A 20,272-nucleotide genomic window follows, 5' to 3' on the forward strand; every position below is an offset into this window, starting at 1 on the left:
CTCTGAAATCAATGAAATAAGTAAATAAGTAATAAATGAAAACATAGGCAACAATATCTAATAATCCATTCCTAGTTGTAATTTCTAGTTTCTCTGGCTACCTCCTGAGCCCTTTCCCACATTACTTAGGGTTTTTAAAAGTCTCTTGTTTTCCTCAGGCTGAGCAACCTGAGTTTCAATAAGGTAAAAGCTGGGTATGAGTGAAAGTGAGTGGGTGGAAGACAATGAGAAGATGAGACCAGCCCTGGCCCGTGTGGCTCAGTTGGCTGGGAGTCCTCCCGTGCACCGAAAGTTTGCTAGTTTGATATTCTGGTCAGGGCACAAGCTCAGGTTTCAGGCTCAGTCCCTGGTAAGGGCGTGCGGGAGGCAGCTGATTGACATTACGCTCTTGCATTGATGTTTCTCTCTCTCTCCCCCTCTCCTTTCCTTTCTCTCTAAAAATCAATAAACTATCCTTTAAACAAAACAAAATAAAACTGGATGAGACCATGCCAGTCTTCCAGCGAGTGTTGTGGTTCCTGAAGCTCACTCAATGTTCTTGAATTTCAAGGAGTGAAGGAGAGAACAAGATATTAAAAAGACAAAGCAGCAGCAGCATCCCTTGAAGGCCTAGAAAAATTCCTTGCAATCATTAAAAGCCCTTTCAGTGCTGAACTTCACTTCCACTTGGCCTTTCAACTCTTACGTGCAGTTTATGATGAAGCCATGCCAATTGTATGCTTAATCCAGTCCTGTTAAATTTTAGATTATCTAATGGTATTAAGATGCTTGGTAAGTTTGTCCATCTTTTATGAGAATTTAAAGTAGAAGTAGGCAAGGAAGGGAACACAGGTGAGAAAATACAAAGATCTCTTGTGAAAAAGGTAGTTAGAAGATTAAGAAAGCTTGACCATATCATGAGATGAGTATGATGGTAACACCTCCCACTGAGGAATTGCTCTTACTTAAATTTTACCATTTGCTGACACTCCCAAAGCAATGCCTCTTTTACATCTTTTAAAGTTAATCATAAAAGAAAATGCTAATTCTTTGTATAACTGAAGAAATAAACCAAAACATTGCTTACCAGTGAATGTCACAATGAGGTAATTATACTTAAACAGAGGCTGACATGCACAAGCTCCCATATACGTTCATCTGTCCTTTTCATTGATCAACAAGCTTGATAGCCTCTCTGGGAAAAGACTGGCCTTACTGATAACACATTTCTGTAGACACAGCATGGTCAGAGGAGATATTATTTCTGGTACAGAGTGAGAAAGGCACTATAGGCAGATGGGGGAGGGCTGCACTGCAGCACTGTCAGATTCAGATCTCATTTACAGTGATAGGAGTAATCCAGGCTCCACTTTGAAGTTCCTCTGCACTCTGTTGTTCAGTTTTACTCGGAGTGCTTTGGATCATATTAGAATCCATTTTGTCTTGTGTTTTGTGAATTTTTTAAAAATCAGTATTTAGTTTACCATATATACTTTACCGATGCCATTAAAAAAGATAAACAGCATTTTATATTTATATGGATAGATATCCAGGATATATTAAGTAAAAAAAGCACAAGTTGCCCTGGCCAGGTGGCATCTCGTGCACCAAAAGGTTGTGGGTTCTGTCCCCGGTCAGGGCACATATGGGAGGCAACTGATCAGTGTTTCTCTCTCATATCTCTCTGTCTCTCTCTCTCCCCTTCCCTCTCTCTCCTCTCTCCCTCTCTCTCTCAAATCAAAAAGCATATCCTCAGGTGAAGAAGAAAGAAAGAGAGAAGGAAGGAAGGAGGGAGGGAGGGAGGGAGGGAGGGAGGGAGGAAGGAAGGAAGGAAGGAAGGAAGGAAGGAAGGAAGGAAGGAAGGAAGGAAGGAAGGAAGGAAGGAAGGAAGGAAGGGCGGGCACAAGTTAACTTTGGGCCACCTAAAACAATTTCAGTTACATCACAGTTTTGCCCTATTCTGGCTCAGCCTCACAGAGCCTAAAATCCAATAGTATCTCCAGGGTTTTTAAGAATCTCAGATATTTTCCGCCGAGGCAGCCATTGAGCACCAGCAGCCATGGCTCTGCGCTACCCCATGGCCGTGGGCCTCAACAAGGGCCACAAGGTAACCAAGAACGTGAGCAAGCCGAGGCACAGCCGTCGCCGCGGGTCCCTCACCAAGCACACCAAGTTCGTGCGGGACATGATCCGAGAGGTGTGTGGGTTTGCCCCTTATGAGCGGCGTGCCATGGAGCTGCTCAAGGTCTCTAAGGACAAGAGGGCCCTGAAATTCATCAAGAAAAGGGTAGGGACACACATCCATGCCAAGAGGAAAAGAAGGAGCTGAGCAATGTCCTTGCAGCCATGAGGAAGGCAGCAGCCAAGAAGGACTAAGCCCCCATTCCATGTCTAATAAAACCTGTTCAGAAACCTGGGAAAAAAAAAAAAAGCATCTCAGATATTTTATCTTTGATACAGTTTATAGAGTTTTAGACTACATTCTTGGGCCAGCCAGATATTTATTTGTAGAGATTCATTACATTTTTTACCCATGCTTTTCCATTAGGGTTTAATACAGGTGGTTATTTACATAGTAATCTTGGTATAGGGCTAGTATTCGCAAACATCAAATGAAAGGCAAACCGTAAAGGAAAAAAGTTGACAAGAATTTAAACAATTTAAACTTCTCAACAACAACAAAACAAAATGCTCTAAATGACATTAGTAGGCAAATTGATAGAATAGGAACATATTTTCAATTTTTGGATTAAGGGCTCAATATCCTTAATATATAAAAAAGTAATAAAAATCTATAAAAAAGACTAATGTCTTAGTAGAAATGTAGATACTGTAACACTAATAGGCAGTTCACAAAAGATGAAACTTAAATAGCCGCAAAACACTGAGAAGGTGTTTCAGCTTCATTAGTAACCTAAGGAATGCAAATTAAGATTATGGGATATTATTATTTTACTAATCAAATTGATGAATATATTTAAAAATTATACTTGTCACTTAGGGACATTAACACTGAGTGGGAGTAAATTGGTTCAGTCTTTCTCTAGGGCTGTTAAGTAATACTCGAATAAAAAGCCTTAGAATTTTTTACACCCTTTGAGCCAAAAGTAATATATTTATAAACATTTGTTTTAAGGAAATAAGTATAAATGAAAAGTACAGGGATGGTAATTGCAGTGCTATGGAATAGTGTATTCAATTGGAGACAATGTATATGTCCAACAATAGGGACTTGTTACATACATTATTAGATACTATAAAGCTAGTATCTAATAATTGTATTAGTATTTTCAAATAATTAAATTTTGGCTTTATTGATTTTTATTGTACAGTAATTTTCTAGTTTGTTGATTATTTTTGTGTTTGTCTTTATGTTTGTTCTTTTACTTTCTTTGAGTTTAATTTTTTTTTTCCTCCTAGTTCTGGGGATAGATGCTTAGATATTGATTTTGAGCCTGCTTTCTCTTGTAATATATGATTTAAGGACATAAATTTACCTCAAAGCAGAACTTTGGCTATATTCCTGTTTTTTAAAATCATTTTTAATTTTTCAATTACAGTTGACATACAATATTATATTAGTTTTGGATGTACAACCCAGTGATTAGACATTGTATACTTTACTAAGTTATCACCCTGATAAATCTAGTACCCATCTAACACCATACAGAATTATTACAATATTTATTATTGACTATATTTCCTATGCTGTATTTTACATTCCTCTGGTTTTTATGTTGAATTTTTATTATCATTCAGTTTAAAATATGTTCTTATTTTCCTCTTTGGCTTATGGGTATTTAGAAATATATTGCTTCATTTACAGAAATTTGGTAGTTTTCTAGTTCTTTCTCTCATGTTGATTAGTAGCGTAATTCCATTGCAGACATTGAAATTACTCTGTTGTCTTTGTATGTTCTTTGAAATTTGTTGAGACTCACTATCTCAAACATCCCCCCACCCCAATTCCACCTTCCATAAGCTGCTTTTAAGGCTTTTCTCTTTGTTTATGGTTGTTTTTAAAAAATATTTTTTATTGATTTTTTTAGAGAGAGAGGAAGGGAGAGGGAGAGAGAAACATCAATGTGACAGTGAAACATTGATTGGCTTCCTCCTGCACGCCCCCTGCAAGGGATCAGGCTGGCAACCCGGGCATGTGCTCTGAGTGGGAATCTAACCAGCACAGGATGATATCCCATCCAGCTGAGCCCCACCAGCCAGGGCCCTGTGTTTATGGTTTTCAGCAGTTTCACTATGATGCATCTGTATGTGGTCTTCTTTTCATTTATTCCATTATGGGCCCTACAGCTTCTTGCTATGGCTTAACGTTTTTCATTAGTTTTGGAAAACATTTGGCCGGTACCTCTACAAATGTTAGTTATGCCTTACTCTCTCTGTCTTTCTGGGATTCAATTACATATTACTTAGACAGTATCACTTTATTTCATATGTCTCTGGACTTCTTTTCTCTATTACTTTATTTTTTTCTATTTTTGGTTCAATATGGTGATTTTCTGTGGACCTATCTTTCACTTCACAAATCCTCTCTTCTGCCATGTCTAATCCATTTACTGAACTCTTGATTTTAGCTATTGTATTTTTTAGTTGTAAGGTTCTGTTTGCTTTTTCTAAATATTCAAGTTCACTGGTAAAATTAACTATTTGCATAATTTTAAAATATATTAATCATAGTTATTTAAAAAAAAATGTCTTTATTGATTTCAGAGAGGAAAGGAGAGGGAGAGGGAGATAGAAACATCAATGATGAGTCATTGATCGGCTGCCTTCTGCACACCCATCACCAGGGATTGAGCCCCCTGACCAGGAATAGAACCTCGATCTCCTGGATCCTAGGTTGATGCTCAACCACTGAGCCATGCCCGCTGGGCAATCATAGTTATTTTTAAAGTCTGTGTTTGAGCATGCCAGTATCTACATCGCTTGTGTCTCCTTTTCTATCGGCTATTTATTCTCTTGGTTTTGGCCACTTAGTATTTTTTCTTGTCATGCTCACTACTTTTTTAATGAATGGAGCACATTCTATATGAAAAATTATAGATGCTTTGGATGATATCTTTTTTTCAGAAATGATTTAATTTTCTTCTGGCAGCCAGACTGATAACTTTGTCCAATTAGGGATCGAGATGTTTCACTCTGTTACAGGCTTTAGAAGGGCAGTCAATTTCCAGTTTGGCCTTAATTTTAGCATATGTTTTAAGGATCTCAACTGAATGCTGAGATATATTCACCAGACCTTTATTTCTTACTGGCCCTGAACTCTGATTTTTGCTTTCTCATCACTTGAGTTGCTTAAATTTCTACTTACCTGTTTAGCTTTTTTTTTTTTTTTTTAAATATATCTTTATTGATTTTAGAGGGAGGAAGGGAAAGGGATAGAGAGAGATAAAGATATCAATAATGAGAGAGTTGTCATTGATCGGCTGCCTCCCGCATGCCCCTCACTGGGGATCGAGCCTGCAACCCGGGCATGTGCCCTGACCGGGAATCGAACCCTGATCTCCTGGATCCTAGGTTGATGCTCAGCAGCTGAGCCACACCTGGCTGGGCCCTGTTTATCTTTTTTATGATTGCTTTCTGCTTGGTTTCTTAGCCACTTTTCCTGCACATTTACAATTTAGAAATTAAAAAGATGCTTCAAGGGGAAAGTGTGGGCAACTGGGGCCTGCTCTTTTTCTCCAAGATTCTGGCCCCCTCCAATCATGGAGTTTAAGGCTAGTGGTATAGCCAGTTTTCGTCTTCTTAGACCAGTGAGACTGCCATAACTTCTGGGTGGACACTCAGCTTCCATAAGGTGCATTGGGAAATGACCTGAGGAATAAAAAGAAGATGCATATGTAGAGCTCACCTAAGTGCATTTATTTCCCTTCTTGCTGGACTCTTGGTCCTTCAAATCGTGTTTCTTTGGTTACTGTCGAACGCCTTCAATCTACTGGGGTATTTTTGCATTTTATCCAGTTTCTTAGTTGTTCTCAGTAAGAATGTCAGTCTGATACAAGTTACTCCATCATATCTAGAACCAGAAGTCCTTCGCTAAACTATTTTTAAGTGTATATTGTAAGCATTTTCTTATGCAGATGCAGGAGTAACAATTTATGAAAATTTTATCAGCTATCAATCATACCAAAGATGTATAACCCAGCATTGCATGTAAGTGGGTGTGAAGTAAGCCCTAAAATAGCTTTTCATTTTTAAAGACAAACTGCTTTTTCCTAATATTTTTAGAATTTTCACATTTTTGTTGGTTGTGTGGAGTACAAAGGGAAAACTTAATTTTGACTAGTATTCAACTTGTGACCTATTTATGAAAGCATTGTTTTTGCATTTTTTATAATAATGTTTCTTAGAGACATATTTGAATGTGTTTAGGTTTTTTAAATAACCAAAACTTTGCCATACATATATGTGTTTTTCTATAACTAAATTTTCTATATATTTATAGTTACTCCTTTTAAGCACATTTATTTCTCTAAGTATATTGGGTATAAATGTTTCTAAAACCTGTTATTAAAACAGGGTCTAATTATTTTTTTAATTTGGAAAATACAGAAGACCCTCGTAAAGAATTAAAAAGACAAAACACAGCATAAAACTACCCACCAAAGACAACTAATGCTAACTTTTAGATATACTGTTATTGATACTGTGCTACACTGTCCAGGTCTGTCTTTTAGGACTTCCCAGCTCCCACTTCTCAGATGCTGCAAGGTTGTTGAGAATGTTCTCAGCTTGAAAGAACCATTTAGCCCAAGGTCACACTCTTTTCTGGAGCAGCCTACATCTAGTGACTGGTTGATAAAGATATATGTAAGTCCAGCCTCGTTATGGCAACTCAGGACAACTCTTAGGGGTCATTCCAGCTTCACAGCTCCACGTAGGGTTAACTGAGACCTTTGTTAGGTCTACATTGCAGTTCACCTTTTCTCCCTGCTGTGTCATGCTTCCTTTCCTTCCTCTGAAGCTGTAGATCTCAAGAGCACTCCCCATAAACTGCCTGTATCCTGTACTAATGTCCACCTCACAGTGTGCTCTCTGGACAACTCAAACTTAAACATTCCTTCTCTAGCTTTTTCATTCATATTTTTATATTTTTTATATAGTTAAGATTATTATATATATTTCTATGCAGCTCTTTTCCCTATTTATGACATGAACATTTTTCCTTGTTATTTAAAGTTATTTATTTTTTAGATTATCATATGGATTGGATATAGTTTATTTAACTTTTGCTCTATTTCTGGACACTTAAGTTATTTCAGTGGTTTGGGTATTATAAATAATGCTGTTATGAGTATTTGTAAAATACATTTTTACTTGTGTTTTGGACTATTTTCATAGAATCAATTCCTAAAGACAGAATTACTGAATATTTTTAAGGCGCTTTGTATTTTTAAATTGCGTTCCAGAAATAGTGTACCATTTTATTTTTTAATTATTTTTTAATCCTCACCCTAGGATATGCTTATTGATGAGAGAGAGGGAGGGGGAGAGAGAGAGAGAACAGGGAAAGATTGATGTGAGAGAGAAACATCGATTGATCACCTTCCCATACGTGCCCCAACCAAAGACCAAACCTGGAACCTAAGTATGTGCCCTGACTGTGAATTGAACCCACAACCCTTTGGTGCATGAGACAATGCTCCAACCAACTGAGCCAACTGGCCAGGGCAACCATTAACATTTATTTGAAAGTCTCTGCAGTAGTTGGTTTTCTAGGTATTGAAGTGCTCATAGAAATAAATTCAACAGAAGCATTAGCACTTGCCTAGAGCTTGGCACCTAGATAACAGATAAGAAAAATAGCATTCTATCTTTTATTTAATCAGAATAACTTTTATCTTGATAACAGTTATCTTGAAGGAACTCTGTAACTAAATAGTGTACTACGTTTGTAACAGTGCTAAGTGATGATGATGTGCTTTATGGAGTTGCTATGCTTTTCCATTGGCAGGAAAGATCTGTGGGTTTTAGTACAGAATCAAGGAGACCCTTGGTCCCTTGTACATCTGTAGGCTTTGTTCTGGTCCCAAGCCCAGAGATTTCATCATATGCTTTTGGTTATTGGCAGTTGGATGAGTGTGGATGGATTTGTGAAAAGCCATCCTCGCTAATAGGGAACATTTTGTTGATGGTGAGTCAATGATAGGCAAAGATGCTTTTTGTTTGGAGACCAGGGATGGCACTACTCAGAGGTGAACAAGTATTTTCTTAACATAAGAGAGGGAAGATGTGTGAGTCTCTGTAATTGCTTTGGGTGGGTCCTCCCTGCGTCATTCTTTTCCATTTAATATAGGTTGAGCTGTCATGCTGTGGGTGTTGGCATGAGGGGCCAGGTGGTGAAGCTTGTTATGCTGATAGTTCTCCCTTGGACTTTTAGTTGTTTTTCCCCACCCTTATATAATACAAGCTAAAACATGGTTTCATTATATTTGTGTTACAAATAATTTACTATTAACTAGAGATTATTTGTAGCTTCAGAGGACAGCATATACTTGTGCCCATACTTCCCCCACCTCTTTGTATTCTCCTGTGTACCTCATTTAAGTAAAGCAAAATTTAATGGTGTCTGTGGAGGCTGTGTAGCAGTGAGTCAGAATATTCAGGAGTGCTGGTGTTTGGAACTTGTTGCCAAGGTTTTAGTCACTCTTAGGCTAATGTCTTCCAGTATATAATGTTATGTGAGTAGCATGTTTCAGTGCTAAGGAATATATTTTTGAAATGGAAGAAACATTTTTCATTTTTTGTTAGTGTGCTGTGGGAAGGAGCAGCTACATATTTATTTGATGGTTTAGCAATTAATGACTCAAAGTATAATAAATCTGATTTATAGAACTTTATAGGTTGTTTAAAGTCATTTGTTAGCTACTTAATCTGTGACTACAATTAAATCTCTCTCAAATATTTGGCTCTGAGATATAGTTTGCCTTGGCGAAGAGGCTACCCTTTCTGACCATGTCTCCAAGAACATGTGGACTGACTGGAGTGCCAAGGTTCAAGCCTTTTCACACGTGGCCTGGGACAACCTCTCCTCCCTCAGACCTCGGCAGCAGCCCAAGGGTTCTACAAGCTCCAGTTCTCATCCCCACCAACACATAGCCCTGTTGATTAACAGCCTAAGCACTGGCTTTAAGTTTTCTGCTATGATTTAAAACAAAAAAACCTTTTTATTGTGGAAAAATCTAAAACATATACTAAAGTAGAAATAATAGTACAGTAAATTCCCATGTACTCATTCCCCAGCTTTAACAGAATCAACTCATGGCTAATCTACCTGCATCCACTTCTGCCCTCCCATATTGCTTTGAAGTAAATCTCAGACATATTCTCATTTCATCCAGATATTTCAGTATGTATCTGTGCAGAAAAGAGTTACCATATCAGGTCTGATTGCTATTCTTTGAAAGGCTTGCTTACAAGTTTTGCCCTTGGTTGGCATCTGGGAGCTTAGATTTTTGGGAGGGTTCTCACCACCTTAATTGACAATGTCTCACTGTGCCTAAGCTTTTTGTACAAACAAAATGATTTATGCTGAGCTCCTGCTTTTCTTCCAGGAGCCTGGAATCTTGGTACATGCTAGATAAAGTGAGCCAGTATAACCAGCCCCCAATAAAACGTTGGGCACTGAGCCTGTAATGAGCTTCTCTGGTAGACAGCATTGTCACAACTTGTTGCTGGGGGAATTAAGCACATCCTTAGTGACCCCACTGGTAGAAGACTCTTGGAAGCTTGTACATGGTTTCCTCTAGACTTTATCCCATGTACTTTTTCCCTTTGCTGATTTTGCTCTGTATCCTTTTGCTGTAATAAATCTTAGCCTTCAGTATAGTATACACTGAGTCCTGTGAACCCTCCTAGGAAACCAGTGAACCTCGGAGTGGTCTTAGGAATCCCTGACACAGTATCTCTAATACAAGTACTTTAAATATATATGTATGTATATATGTGATATATACATAAAAATAGTGATAATAATTCCTTACCATCATCAAATGACGAGTCAGTCACTGCATTTCCAATTGTATCAATGTCGTAATCTTTTTATAGTTTGTTTGAATCAAGTTTCAGATACTGCAGTTGATTGATATTTCTTGAAGTCTCTTTTAATCTATAGGTTACCTCCCCCGCCCCATCTCTTTTCCCTTGAGATATATTTGTTGAAGAAACTGGGCCATTTATCTTGTAGAATTTCCCCGTCTTGTTTTTGCTGATTATATTGCCTCGGTATAGTTTAACATGTTTTTCTGTAAATTGGTAGTTGTATCTAGAGTTTTTTTCTGTGGGGTTTTGAAAGCCCAATGCCTTCATTTTTCCTGAGGCTATGCCTTAATTTTAGTTTGATTAATGTTTGCTAAGCACTTTGAGTACTTGGATAAAAGGGACTCTAACAGTAAATATCTTTGTTTTCATTAGCATGAGACTAGATCTTCTGACATTCCAAGCCTGAATCATTGCACTTTAGAGCATCCAATCAAAAGTACATGGCTTAATGTTTATTACCTGCCTTTTGGGTACTAACCCTGGCAGAGTTCCCTGAGCTAAAGCTAGCTTTAACTATCTAGCATTGGTATAGTGCCATGGTGATCAGATATTTGATGCAGGTGGAAATGTAGTTTTAAAAAAAGTCTATCTTACTATTTTTAAAGCCTTGAAACTTAATACAGAAAACATTTAAAATCTGTAAACCCCAACATGCTTTAGTTTACTATGCAACAGAATCCTTTGGTATCTCAGTAACCAGGTTCTTCCTAATTAATGAGTTACTAAGTTCCTCTTACTTCAGCTCTATAGGAATAATCTGACAGCAAGGGTCCAATGTAGTTATCATAGGTCATCTTTGGAGATGTGCCTTTTTGAAATGACTGTGTGTTTGGGCTTTTAATAAACATCTAGAATACAGATGCATGCTTTTAAAAACTTTTATATATATATATATATCTTTATTGGTTTCAGAGAGAGGGAGAGAGAGATAGAAACATCAGTGATGAGAGGGTCACTGATTGGACGCAGCCCTCAACCCTGGCATGTGCCCTGACCGGAAATCGAACCCCGGTCTCCTGGATCCTAGGTCGATGCTCAACTGCAGAGCCACACCCGGCCGGACTAAAACCTTTTATTTTTAATAAAACACACATAACATAGAATTTTCCTACTTAACCATTTTTAAGTGTACAGTTCAGTAGTGTTAAGTACATTCATATTGTGCAACCAATCTCCAGGACTCTTTTCATCTTGCAAAACTAAAACCCTGTGCTCATTAAACCACAACTCCTCATTTCTACTTCCCTCAGCCCCTGACACTCACTCTTCTACTTTCTATCTATTCATTTGGCTACTCTAGGTTTCTCATATAAATGGAATAGCAGTTGTCTCTTTTATGACTGGTTTATTTCACTGCATATGTCAGAATTTCCTTCCTTTTCAAGGCTGAATGCTATTGCACTGTATGTATATCCTGCATTTTGTTTATCCATTTATTTGTTGATGGATACCTTGCATTGCTTTCACTTTTTGGATATTAATAATGCTACTGTGAACATGGGTGTACAAGTATCTCTTAGAGAGACCCTGCTTTCAGTTTTTTTGGGTATATTCCAAGAAGTGCAGTTGCTGGATTAGATAATAAGTCTATGTTTCATTTTTAAAAGAACTACCATACTGTTTTCCATAGCAGCTGCACACCATTTTACATTACCACCAACAGTGCACAAGGGTTTCAATTTCTCCAAATCCTTTCCATCACTTGTTATTTTCTGTTTTGTTTTGTTTGTTTTTTTAATAGTTTATTGATTTTTAGAGAAAGAGAAAGGGATAGTGAGCGAGAGAAACATGGATGTGAGAGTGCAATATCAGATTGGCTTCCTTTTGCATGACCCCTACCGAGGATTGAGCTCGAAACCCTGGGCATGTGCCCTGACCGGAATTGAATCAGTGACCTCCTGGTGCACAGGACAAGGCCCAACCAACTGAGCCATACTGGCCAGGGCTGTTTTTTGTTTATAGTAGGCATTCTAATGGGTGTTACGTAGTATCTCATTGTGATTTTGATTTGTATTTCCCTAATAATTAATGATATTGAGCATTTCTCATATCTGTTGGCCATGTGTATCTCTTTGGAGAAATGTCTATTCAAGCCCTTTGTTTATTTTTAATCAGATTGTTCATTTTTGTTTTTGTTGTTGAATGATAGGAATTCTTTATATATTCTGGATATTAACCCCTTATCAAATATATGATTTACAAATATTTTTTCTCATTCAGTTGCATTTTTATTCTGTTCATTGTGTGCCTTGATGCAGAGAAATTTATAATTTTGATGTAGTTCTATTTATGTATGTATGTATTTATTTTTGCTTGTGCTTTTGGTGTCAGAGTCAAGAAACCATTGCCAAATCCAATGACAGGAAGCTTTTCCCCTGTTTTCTTCTAAGAGTTTTTATTTTTAAATAAAATTTTATTGATTTCACAGAGAGGAAGAGAGAGGGAGAGAGAGATAGAAACATCAGTGATGAGAGAGTCATTGATCCACTGCCTCCTGCATACCCACCGCCGGGGATCGAGCCTGCATCCCGGGCTTGTGCCTGACCGGGAGTCAAACAGCGATCTCCTGGATCACAGGTCGTTGCTCAAACCCTGAGCCACTCCAGTCGGCCTCTTCTAAGAGTTTTATAAGTTTAGCTCTTACATTTAGATCTTTGATCTATTTTGAGTTAATTTTTATGCATGGTATAAAGTTAGAGTATAGCCTTATTCTCTACAGTTATGTATATATTTTTTATTTATTTTTAATTTTAAAAAAATATATATTTTAAATATATCTTGATTGATTTCAGAGAGAGTAAGGGAGAGAGAGAGATAGAAACATTAATGATGAGAGAGCCGTCATTAATCAGCTGCCTCCTGCATGCTCCCGACTGGGGATCGAGCTCGCAACCCCGGCATGTGCCCTGACTGAGAATTAAACTGTGATCTCCTGGATCCTAGGTTGATGCTCAACTGCTGGCCCCGCCTGGCCGGGCCTCTAGGTTGATGCTCAACTGCTGGCCCCGCCTGGCCGGGCCTCTACAGCTATATTTTTACACTTTGGTTTGCTGATGTATGATCACACCATCTTAGAGGTGGGGGCAGGGCTATCAAATCAGTTATATTATTGACAACTGCTTGCTATGGGAAAATGGCCTTAAGTCTGCCTCCCTTGTGCTATGATCTAGCTCATTTTTCTTCAAAGAGTCTAAGTTTTAATAAGGTAATAGAAATTATTAAATAGTATTTATTAATTATTAAGTAGTCATTATTTATACATTTTAGTTTAGATTCTTAAAAATTTTAAATGAAAACTTTTCAAACATACACAAAGTAAAGAGAATAGTAAAATAAACCCCTAAGTACACAGCTTTAACAAATATCAGTCCCGGCCGGACGTGGCTTAGTGGTTGAACATCGACCTAGGATCCAGGAGATCGTGGTTCAATTCCGGGTCGGGGCATATGCCCAGGTTGCCGGCTCTATCCCCAGTGTGGGGCGTACAGGAGGAAGCTGATCAATGACTCTCTCATCGTTGATGTTTCTCTCTCTCTCCCTCTCCCTCTCCCTTTCTCTCTCTGAAATCAATAAAAATATATATATTTTAAAAAGTGGTAAAAAACAAAAACAAACAAATATCAGCATTTTGCACACCTTATTTCATCAATTTCCCAACTTTTTCTCTTTCTGGAGTATTTTAGGGCAAATCCCAATCATTTTATCATTTCGCTTATATTTATATGTTTAATGTAAACATACAGTTTTCTGATCAAATATGTATTATGTCAGAGTGTGCTTTTCTCTGTACTTTACAGTGGAATACTTGTATAATTGATTTGTATTTTTTTAAACCCTAGAACTAGGACCAGCAGCATAATTTTGGTATTTTAAATTGCTTTAGAGTTTTATAATTTTGTATATTTGCTTTATGGCATTTCTTTGATCATATCTACAACTAATATACTATCTAAGCCTCAGGAACTCAAAACTCAGTTATAACATTGCTCTTTTGGGGAAATATGAACTGCTTTACAGCTCTCCATGTTAGAATGTGGTTTCCAAGAACTCATTATTTACAGATATCAGCTACATATATATATATAATCTGCTATAATGAGAACTCATAGGATAGATTACAAAAATATGCTTTTTTTTTTTTTTTTTTTTACTTCCTCCTCTGGTGTTTTGTGGCCTAGTGGGTATTATGTAATAAGACCATCCACTTGATCCATTATTCTTTCACTCTCTTACTTTTTTTTAAACTGGGGAATTAAAAAAAACACCTTTTTTTACTGCTCACCCCAGGACATGTTTCCACATGATTCAAGAAAGAGAGGAAGGAAGAGAGAGAGAAAAAAATCGATGTGAGAGAGAAACATCAATCAGTTGCCTTCCATATACACCCCGAGGATCAAACCCTCAACCTGGGTATGTGCCCTGACTGGTAATTGAACCCACCACCTCTTGGTGCATGGGCTGACTCTCCAGCCAGTTGAGCCACCTGGCCAGGGCTAACTGGGGAATTTAGTAATGTTCAATAAAATGGGGATCTTTTTGCTATAGAAGTGCTATGTTAGAAGAAGTTAAGGCCCCGGCCAGTGTGGCTCAGTTGGTTGAGCATGACTTTTGCACAAAGAGGTTGCTGGTTCCATTCCCTGTCAGGGCACATGTCCAGGTTGCAGGCTTGATCCCCAGTAGGGGGCGTGCAGGAGGCAGCTGATGGATGTTTTTCTGTCGTGGATGTTTCTCTCTCTTCCTCTCTCTCTGTAAAAGCAATAAAAGCATATTATTTTTTTTTTAAAAAGAAGTTGTTAAGAATTTAGAAACACATGACCATATCTCTCAATCAGAGATAATCAGAGATATCATCCAAGGTTAGAACATTTTCTTCTTAGTCTTTGTACTGCCTCATTATCCAGTGCTACTGGAACCCAAAGGTGGGCTCCAAATAGGTCCTCTCAGCAGGCTGTTTGAAGTAGGGCTGTTTGGTAATGAGAGTGGGGGTGGGGTCGAGGAGGGTTAGAGGTGTTGAGAGCTCTTGCTGTACTAGTACGTTAGTTCCTTCAACCAGTGAAGAATTAAGACTATATAACAGGGTCTGAATACCCAAGAATGGTGGGCAAGGATAATACAAAATTGAAACCAGGAAAAGCCATAGTGTAAAATCCACTTTAGTGCACTGTTCCATGCATGACCTCAGATAGTTTTGTGTCATATAATCTGTCTTCTCTCTGAGAGCCCTAAAATTTTAATATCAAGGTTAAAAATCTATCACAAAGTCTTTTGAAGAGGTAGTTAAGAAGCATTCAAACATAACAGACATACTAATTCATTATTAAGAAAGCCACAATCCCATGCTGACATTTCAAACTCTCTATTTTACCCGCATGCCTAAAGAGGTGTATCCTTGTGGGGAATCTTCCATAGAGCCTTGATTGTGAGCATCTGATTATTCCATGGGGCATGCCAGTAGGCCAGGCTACCTTACCTCACCCAACCTCAGTTTTTTCATCTGTAAAACAGGAATAATAATGCCCAATAATAGGGCTCTTCAGGTCAGCATGGACCATTGGTTCTCTAACCTCCTTTTGACATTTGATCAGAAAAAGAGGCCTGGACCTGGCAAGCAGAGAAGAGACTATCCTGTGGTCCTCCTGTTCCACTCCTACCCTCACGGAAGAGGAATGTGATTTAAATAATTCATAAAAATGAAAAACAATTTACCTTGGAAATGTTGCTAGAATGTGTCCTCCTGACTGCTTGTTTATGGTGATAATTAGCAACTTAAAATAATTTTATGTAGTTGCTTAATACCAGGCTCTTGATATCATTTCTAAGGTTCAGCCTAAAGGATTTGCCGTTGTGTTTTTAGCTTTGGAGATCAGGCACCCTCAGGGTGGTATGGCCTAACACACTGGCAGCAGCTGCCATTGCATTTTTAAAGGAACAACATTGAGAGCCTGACAAATAGATTTGCTTATTATAGGAATGATTTAAGAAATTGAATTATTTAGCATTACCATAATGCTAAAAAACAGGGCAAGAGTCTTTATTCTTGTCTTCTCAAAGTTGTGGGGCTTTTTCTACCAAAAGTTTGTGGTTTTTTAAAAAATAGTCTGCCTGCTTCACTTCCTAGCTGTGGTATGTAAAATTACATTTGTTTGGTAGAAACGTGTATAGTTAGTATCTGTGGAAGAGGTTTCTTAATAAATCTAAAAAAGAAAGAAAAAGTGTAAAGATTATGCTGATTTATGTTTTTCTTTTTATTTTATTTCAGTAACATTAATCAGAACTACCTAGGGTAAGATTTCTAAAAAGAGACTTTGTTTTTGGGAATTCAGAATCTCATGATCTCATCAGAGGTTTCATGTAGAGATCAACTGACTTTTAAACAAGCTATTTAACTCATGTGACAGAAAACTTGAGCTCTCTAGGAGTCCTCTTAATTCCAGTAGTATTTGTGAATGTTCTCTACTTTGTTCAAACTCAATACCAAAACATGTTTTTTTCTAAAACATCTTTTGATATTTAAATGATTCATCACCTGACAATCTTTTTTTACATAGTGAACTTTTGTCTTTTATTCTCTTTTTAAGATTAGTATTCTGTCATTTACAGATCATTAGTAGAGGATGGGTAATTTAAAGTAGTAGGAACTGTTAGTTGAAGATTAATTAGAAGTGAAGATCATTTTTAGTAACTTAGTTACTTTTTAGCTATGAAAAGTTCTGTAATTATTCAACTCAGTCTCTTTATTATGATCACTCAAGAGAACAGACAGTTTATTCAGTTTAAAAAGGAATATATTTGGAGAAATAAGGAAATATCTACAGTTTTTGGTTCTGCCCAAAAGTTGTTTATTAATTTAGGAACATAAAAATGCGCTCTGTCTTCTATGACATCTCATAGAATGATCACTTTGGAATATTTAGATCTGTAAAACCCTGTGAAACCTGAAACAGTGGCCAGGGTTAAAATTCATCTTCTGACACATCTTTTCTTGGTAACTAAAAGAACTAGGAGAGTACAGTGTTTTCCTCCTGATTATACACCTCCTTGCTTCCCAGCTATTAGATCCACATTCTTTTTTTTTTTTTTTTAAAGGGATGTGTGTGTTTTCTACCCTAGCTACAAAACTAGCCAGGGCCATTTATGTTCCAGTTCTTTGCATTCTTGTTCAATTATATTACTGAGGAAAATGCAATGTGTAAAAAGCAAGGCACACCTATAAAATGTTCAGTGTCCTATAATTGTCATAGAATACTTTTGATTCTGCTTGTATAGTCATTTAATGAGTAAATTTAATTACTTTAATTTTTCTTAAAAATGAGGCTTCGAAAATTAGCTGCTCCACCTCTCATCTACTTGTTTGTGTGTTGGAGCACAGCAGTTCCAGTGTATACTAACAAATCTTTAAAGAGAGATAAAGAAAGTGATCTGTAGTCCTGACTGACTTCCTCTGGAGGCTTCCAGAGTTCTAGGTACCCTGGATGCTTCCTGACTGGGAGAGGGCTGCCTGCAATTGCTTTAAGAAGGGATTAGTGCCTCCAGAAGCAAGGCTTTGGGTCAGGACTACTCATCTCTGCAGTGTGACATTTGCTGTATAGACCAGACTGTTCTTTCATATCACTGTGTTACAATGATAAAAGTTGAAGAATCACAGTTAGGGCTATGATAAGGATGTGGACACAACCCCTAGCTAAGGAGAAGGTTAATCTAGTTTGGGAATGGACCTTCAAATACTTGCCACTGTGTCTTTTAAGGTATCATTTTGCTCAATTAAAATGTCTTCAGAACATAGGATGTTGGAGAGTGGGGGCAGATATTTTTTTTAAATTATGAGATTAGAGTGGGTAGGGAAGGAATGTTGAGCGCTGAGAATGGATTTTTCAGAAATGTCCAGGTGTGTCTCGACTATTAAAGACCTTGCACACATACCTTTTATATTGCTAAGTCTCTAGTACCGTCCAGATGTCACTTTTTCCATCTCAAGACTTCTACCAAGGCCTCACTGTCATCAGTGTATCATAAATGAATTCACTGTGCTTGCTATGCCTATAGTCCCTTCTAAGGCTAACTGTCCCTCCCCTCCAGGCTCTTGCTGAGGAACCACATGACCCAGCCCCTCTTTGACCAAGCTGACTGGGCTAGGGGTGGCCCTGGCCCAAGGGTAGCTCACTCACAGGCTGACAAGGGTCTTATGATGTTGCCTAGTCTCAAAAGTTCAGTTGTTTTGTTTTGGGAATTGCAACTGAGGAGTATAGAAAAGATAAAACAGAGAAGAGTGATGTAGACACATGGATAATGAGGACCCCATTACCACAGATACATCAGAAAAGCCACAGATCTCTATTTGCTGGGCCTGCCTTGGAATCAACATTAAACTTAATTTTTGGCCTCTGTGAGACTCAGTCCTCTTTTGGTTACTTATCCTTTTATTTCCCTTGTATTCTTAATTTATGCTCTACCCATTCTTCACTCAAATGAGCTTAAGGGAGTCTCAGCCCCTTGTAATCACAGGAGCCCAATCTTATACCGTTACATGCCTGCAGGAACAAAAACAGGTAGGTGGTCCAGGGATATAAGGGGTCAGAGTCACAGTTCCGGGCTGGAGATTAGAAACATGGACATCAGGCTCCCAGTCTTGAGCTACTTCAACTTCTATACTAATGGGCTTTTTTGTTGTTCAACAGGCTTTATATTTTAGAGCAGTTTTAGGTTCACAGCAAAATTGAGCAGAAAGTACAGAGTTCCTGTATACCCCTGCCCTCATACATGCACAGCCTCACTTTTTATTTTTTTTTAAAAAGATACATTATGAACAGAAAACCAATGTTAGTGATATTAAAAGGATAAATTTCATGTTGTTGAGTTGTTTTTGGTGTGTGATGAAAAATTTATAGAATTTTTGACCAGTAGCTGTGGTGTCTCCCTCCCTTATTAACCTCGTTGCTTTTGTTTTCTTACCCTTACTAAAAATCTGCTCTGGGCCAGAGTTCCTGCGTGCTTCAGTGTGGCATTGTTAGCGTGTGGGTTGTGCTGACGCTCTTCTCCCAGCTCTGGATACCCTCTTTTCCCTCTTCAGCAGTAGGGAAGGGCTCAAGTCCACTTACACAAAACCGCCTCCAGGAATATGAGTGCTCCTTCTTCCCAGTTCAGGCTTTCCTCCATGTGATGCCACGAGGAAAGTAGGTAGAGTCACAGATATGCTTTGTTTATTTATGTTGGTTGTATCTAGGCAGTGGGGGTTAGGGGGTGGGGAGGAGATGGTTACTGTATCCAAGAAGTTCCCAAACTCAGAGACCTTGAGCATCCCCATTTTATCTTTTTTCTATATGATCTCAGCCTGTGACTTCTGTGCAGACCCCACCCCAGCTCTTTCCTCTCTTGTGGTCATAAGAATACTGAAACTGTTCAGCCACTTCCTCTCTATTATGCCTGCATCTCAAAGTATCATGCTGAGTGAGCCATGTTCTTGCTGACTGCGTCTCATGTTCTTATTATTCTACTGATGCGTCATATGTTGTTTCTTCTAACAAAATGAATGTACAAAACATGCCTAACATGCATGACAAATGCTCATATCTTTTCCATGAAGAAAGCCCTCTCCAATTCTTTAATCAAACAAGTATTTTGAACGCTAATGTGCGCCAGGTCTTTCATGGTCAGAGTTTTGGGTATGCCTCTGGTTTCCTCTCATTTCCTGCCTTTGTGATTCTAAACTGCTCATTTTTCCTCACACATATTTCATTCTGTTTGACATCTTTATGCCTTTACTCATGCTGTCTCTGTCTGGAACATGCTTCTCCCATTTGCCTGGCTCACTCCTGTTCATCCTTCCAGCCCCTATTATGTATGGTACTCTCTCCTTGAGGAAGCCACTGTGTGCTCCATTGTGTTGCCCAAGATGGGTGAAGTTTGCCTCCATTTGCCTCCCATGATACCTTGTACATACCTCCACCAGCACACTTACCACATCATAGTCACTATCTGGTTGTTTGTTTGTTTGTTTTTTATTGATTTCAGAGAGAGGAAGGGAGAAGGCGAGAGATAGAAATATCAATGATGAGAGAGAATCATTGATCAGCTTCTTTCTGCACGCCCCCTACTGGGGATCGAGTCCACAACCCAGGCATGTACCCTGACTGGGAATTGAACTGTGACCTCCTGGTTCATGGGTAGACGCTCAACCCCTGAGCCAAACGAGCCAGGCATGACTATCTGTTTATGTCCATCTCATCAGCAGACCTAAGGG

The 20,272-nt window shown here is 38.3% G+C and overlaps 1 protein-coding gene and 1 pseudogene across 3 annotated transcripts in view; both read left to right on the forward strand.

Annotated features, from left to right (window-relative positions):
* MYO5A (myosin VA) overlaps positions 1 to 20,272 on the forward strand; it is a 168,517-nt gene that overhangs the window by 18,786 nt on the left and 129,459 nt on the right. The window lies entirely within an intron of this gene.
* On the forward strand, positions 2,032 to 2,370 carry LOC107546554 (large ribosomal subunit protein eL36 pseudogene; annotated as a pseudogene).

Source organism: Miniopterus natalensis, chromosome 1 (assembly GCF_054644295.1).
Source record: "Miniopterus natalensis isolate mMinNat1 chromosome 1, mMinNat1.hap1, whole genome shotgun sequence".
Taxonomy (NCBI): domain Eukaryota; kingdom Metazoa; phylum Chordata; class Mammalia; order Chiroptera; family Miniopteridae; genus Miniopterus; species Miniopterus natalensis.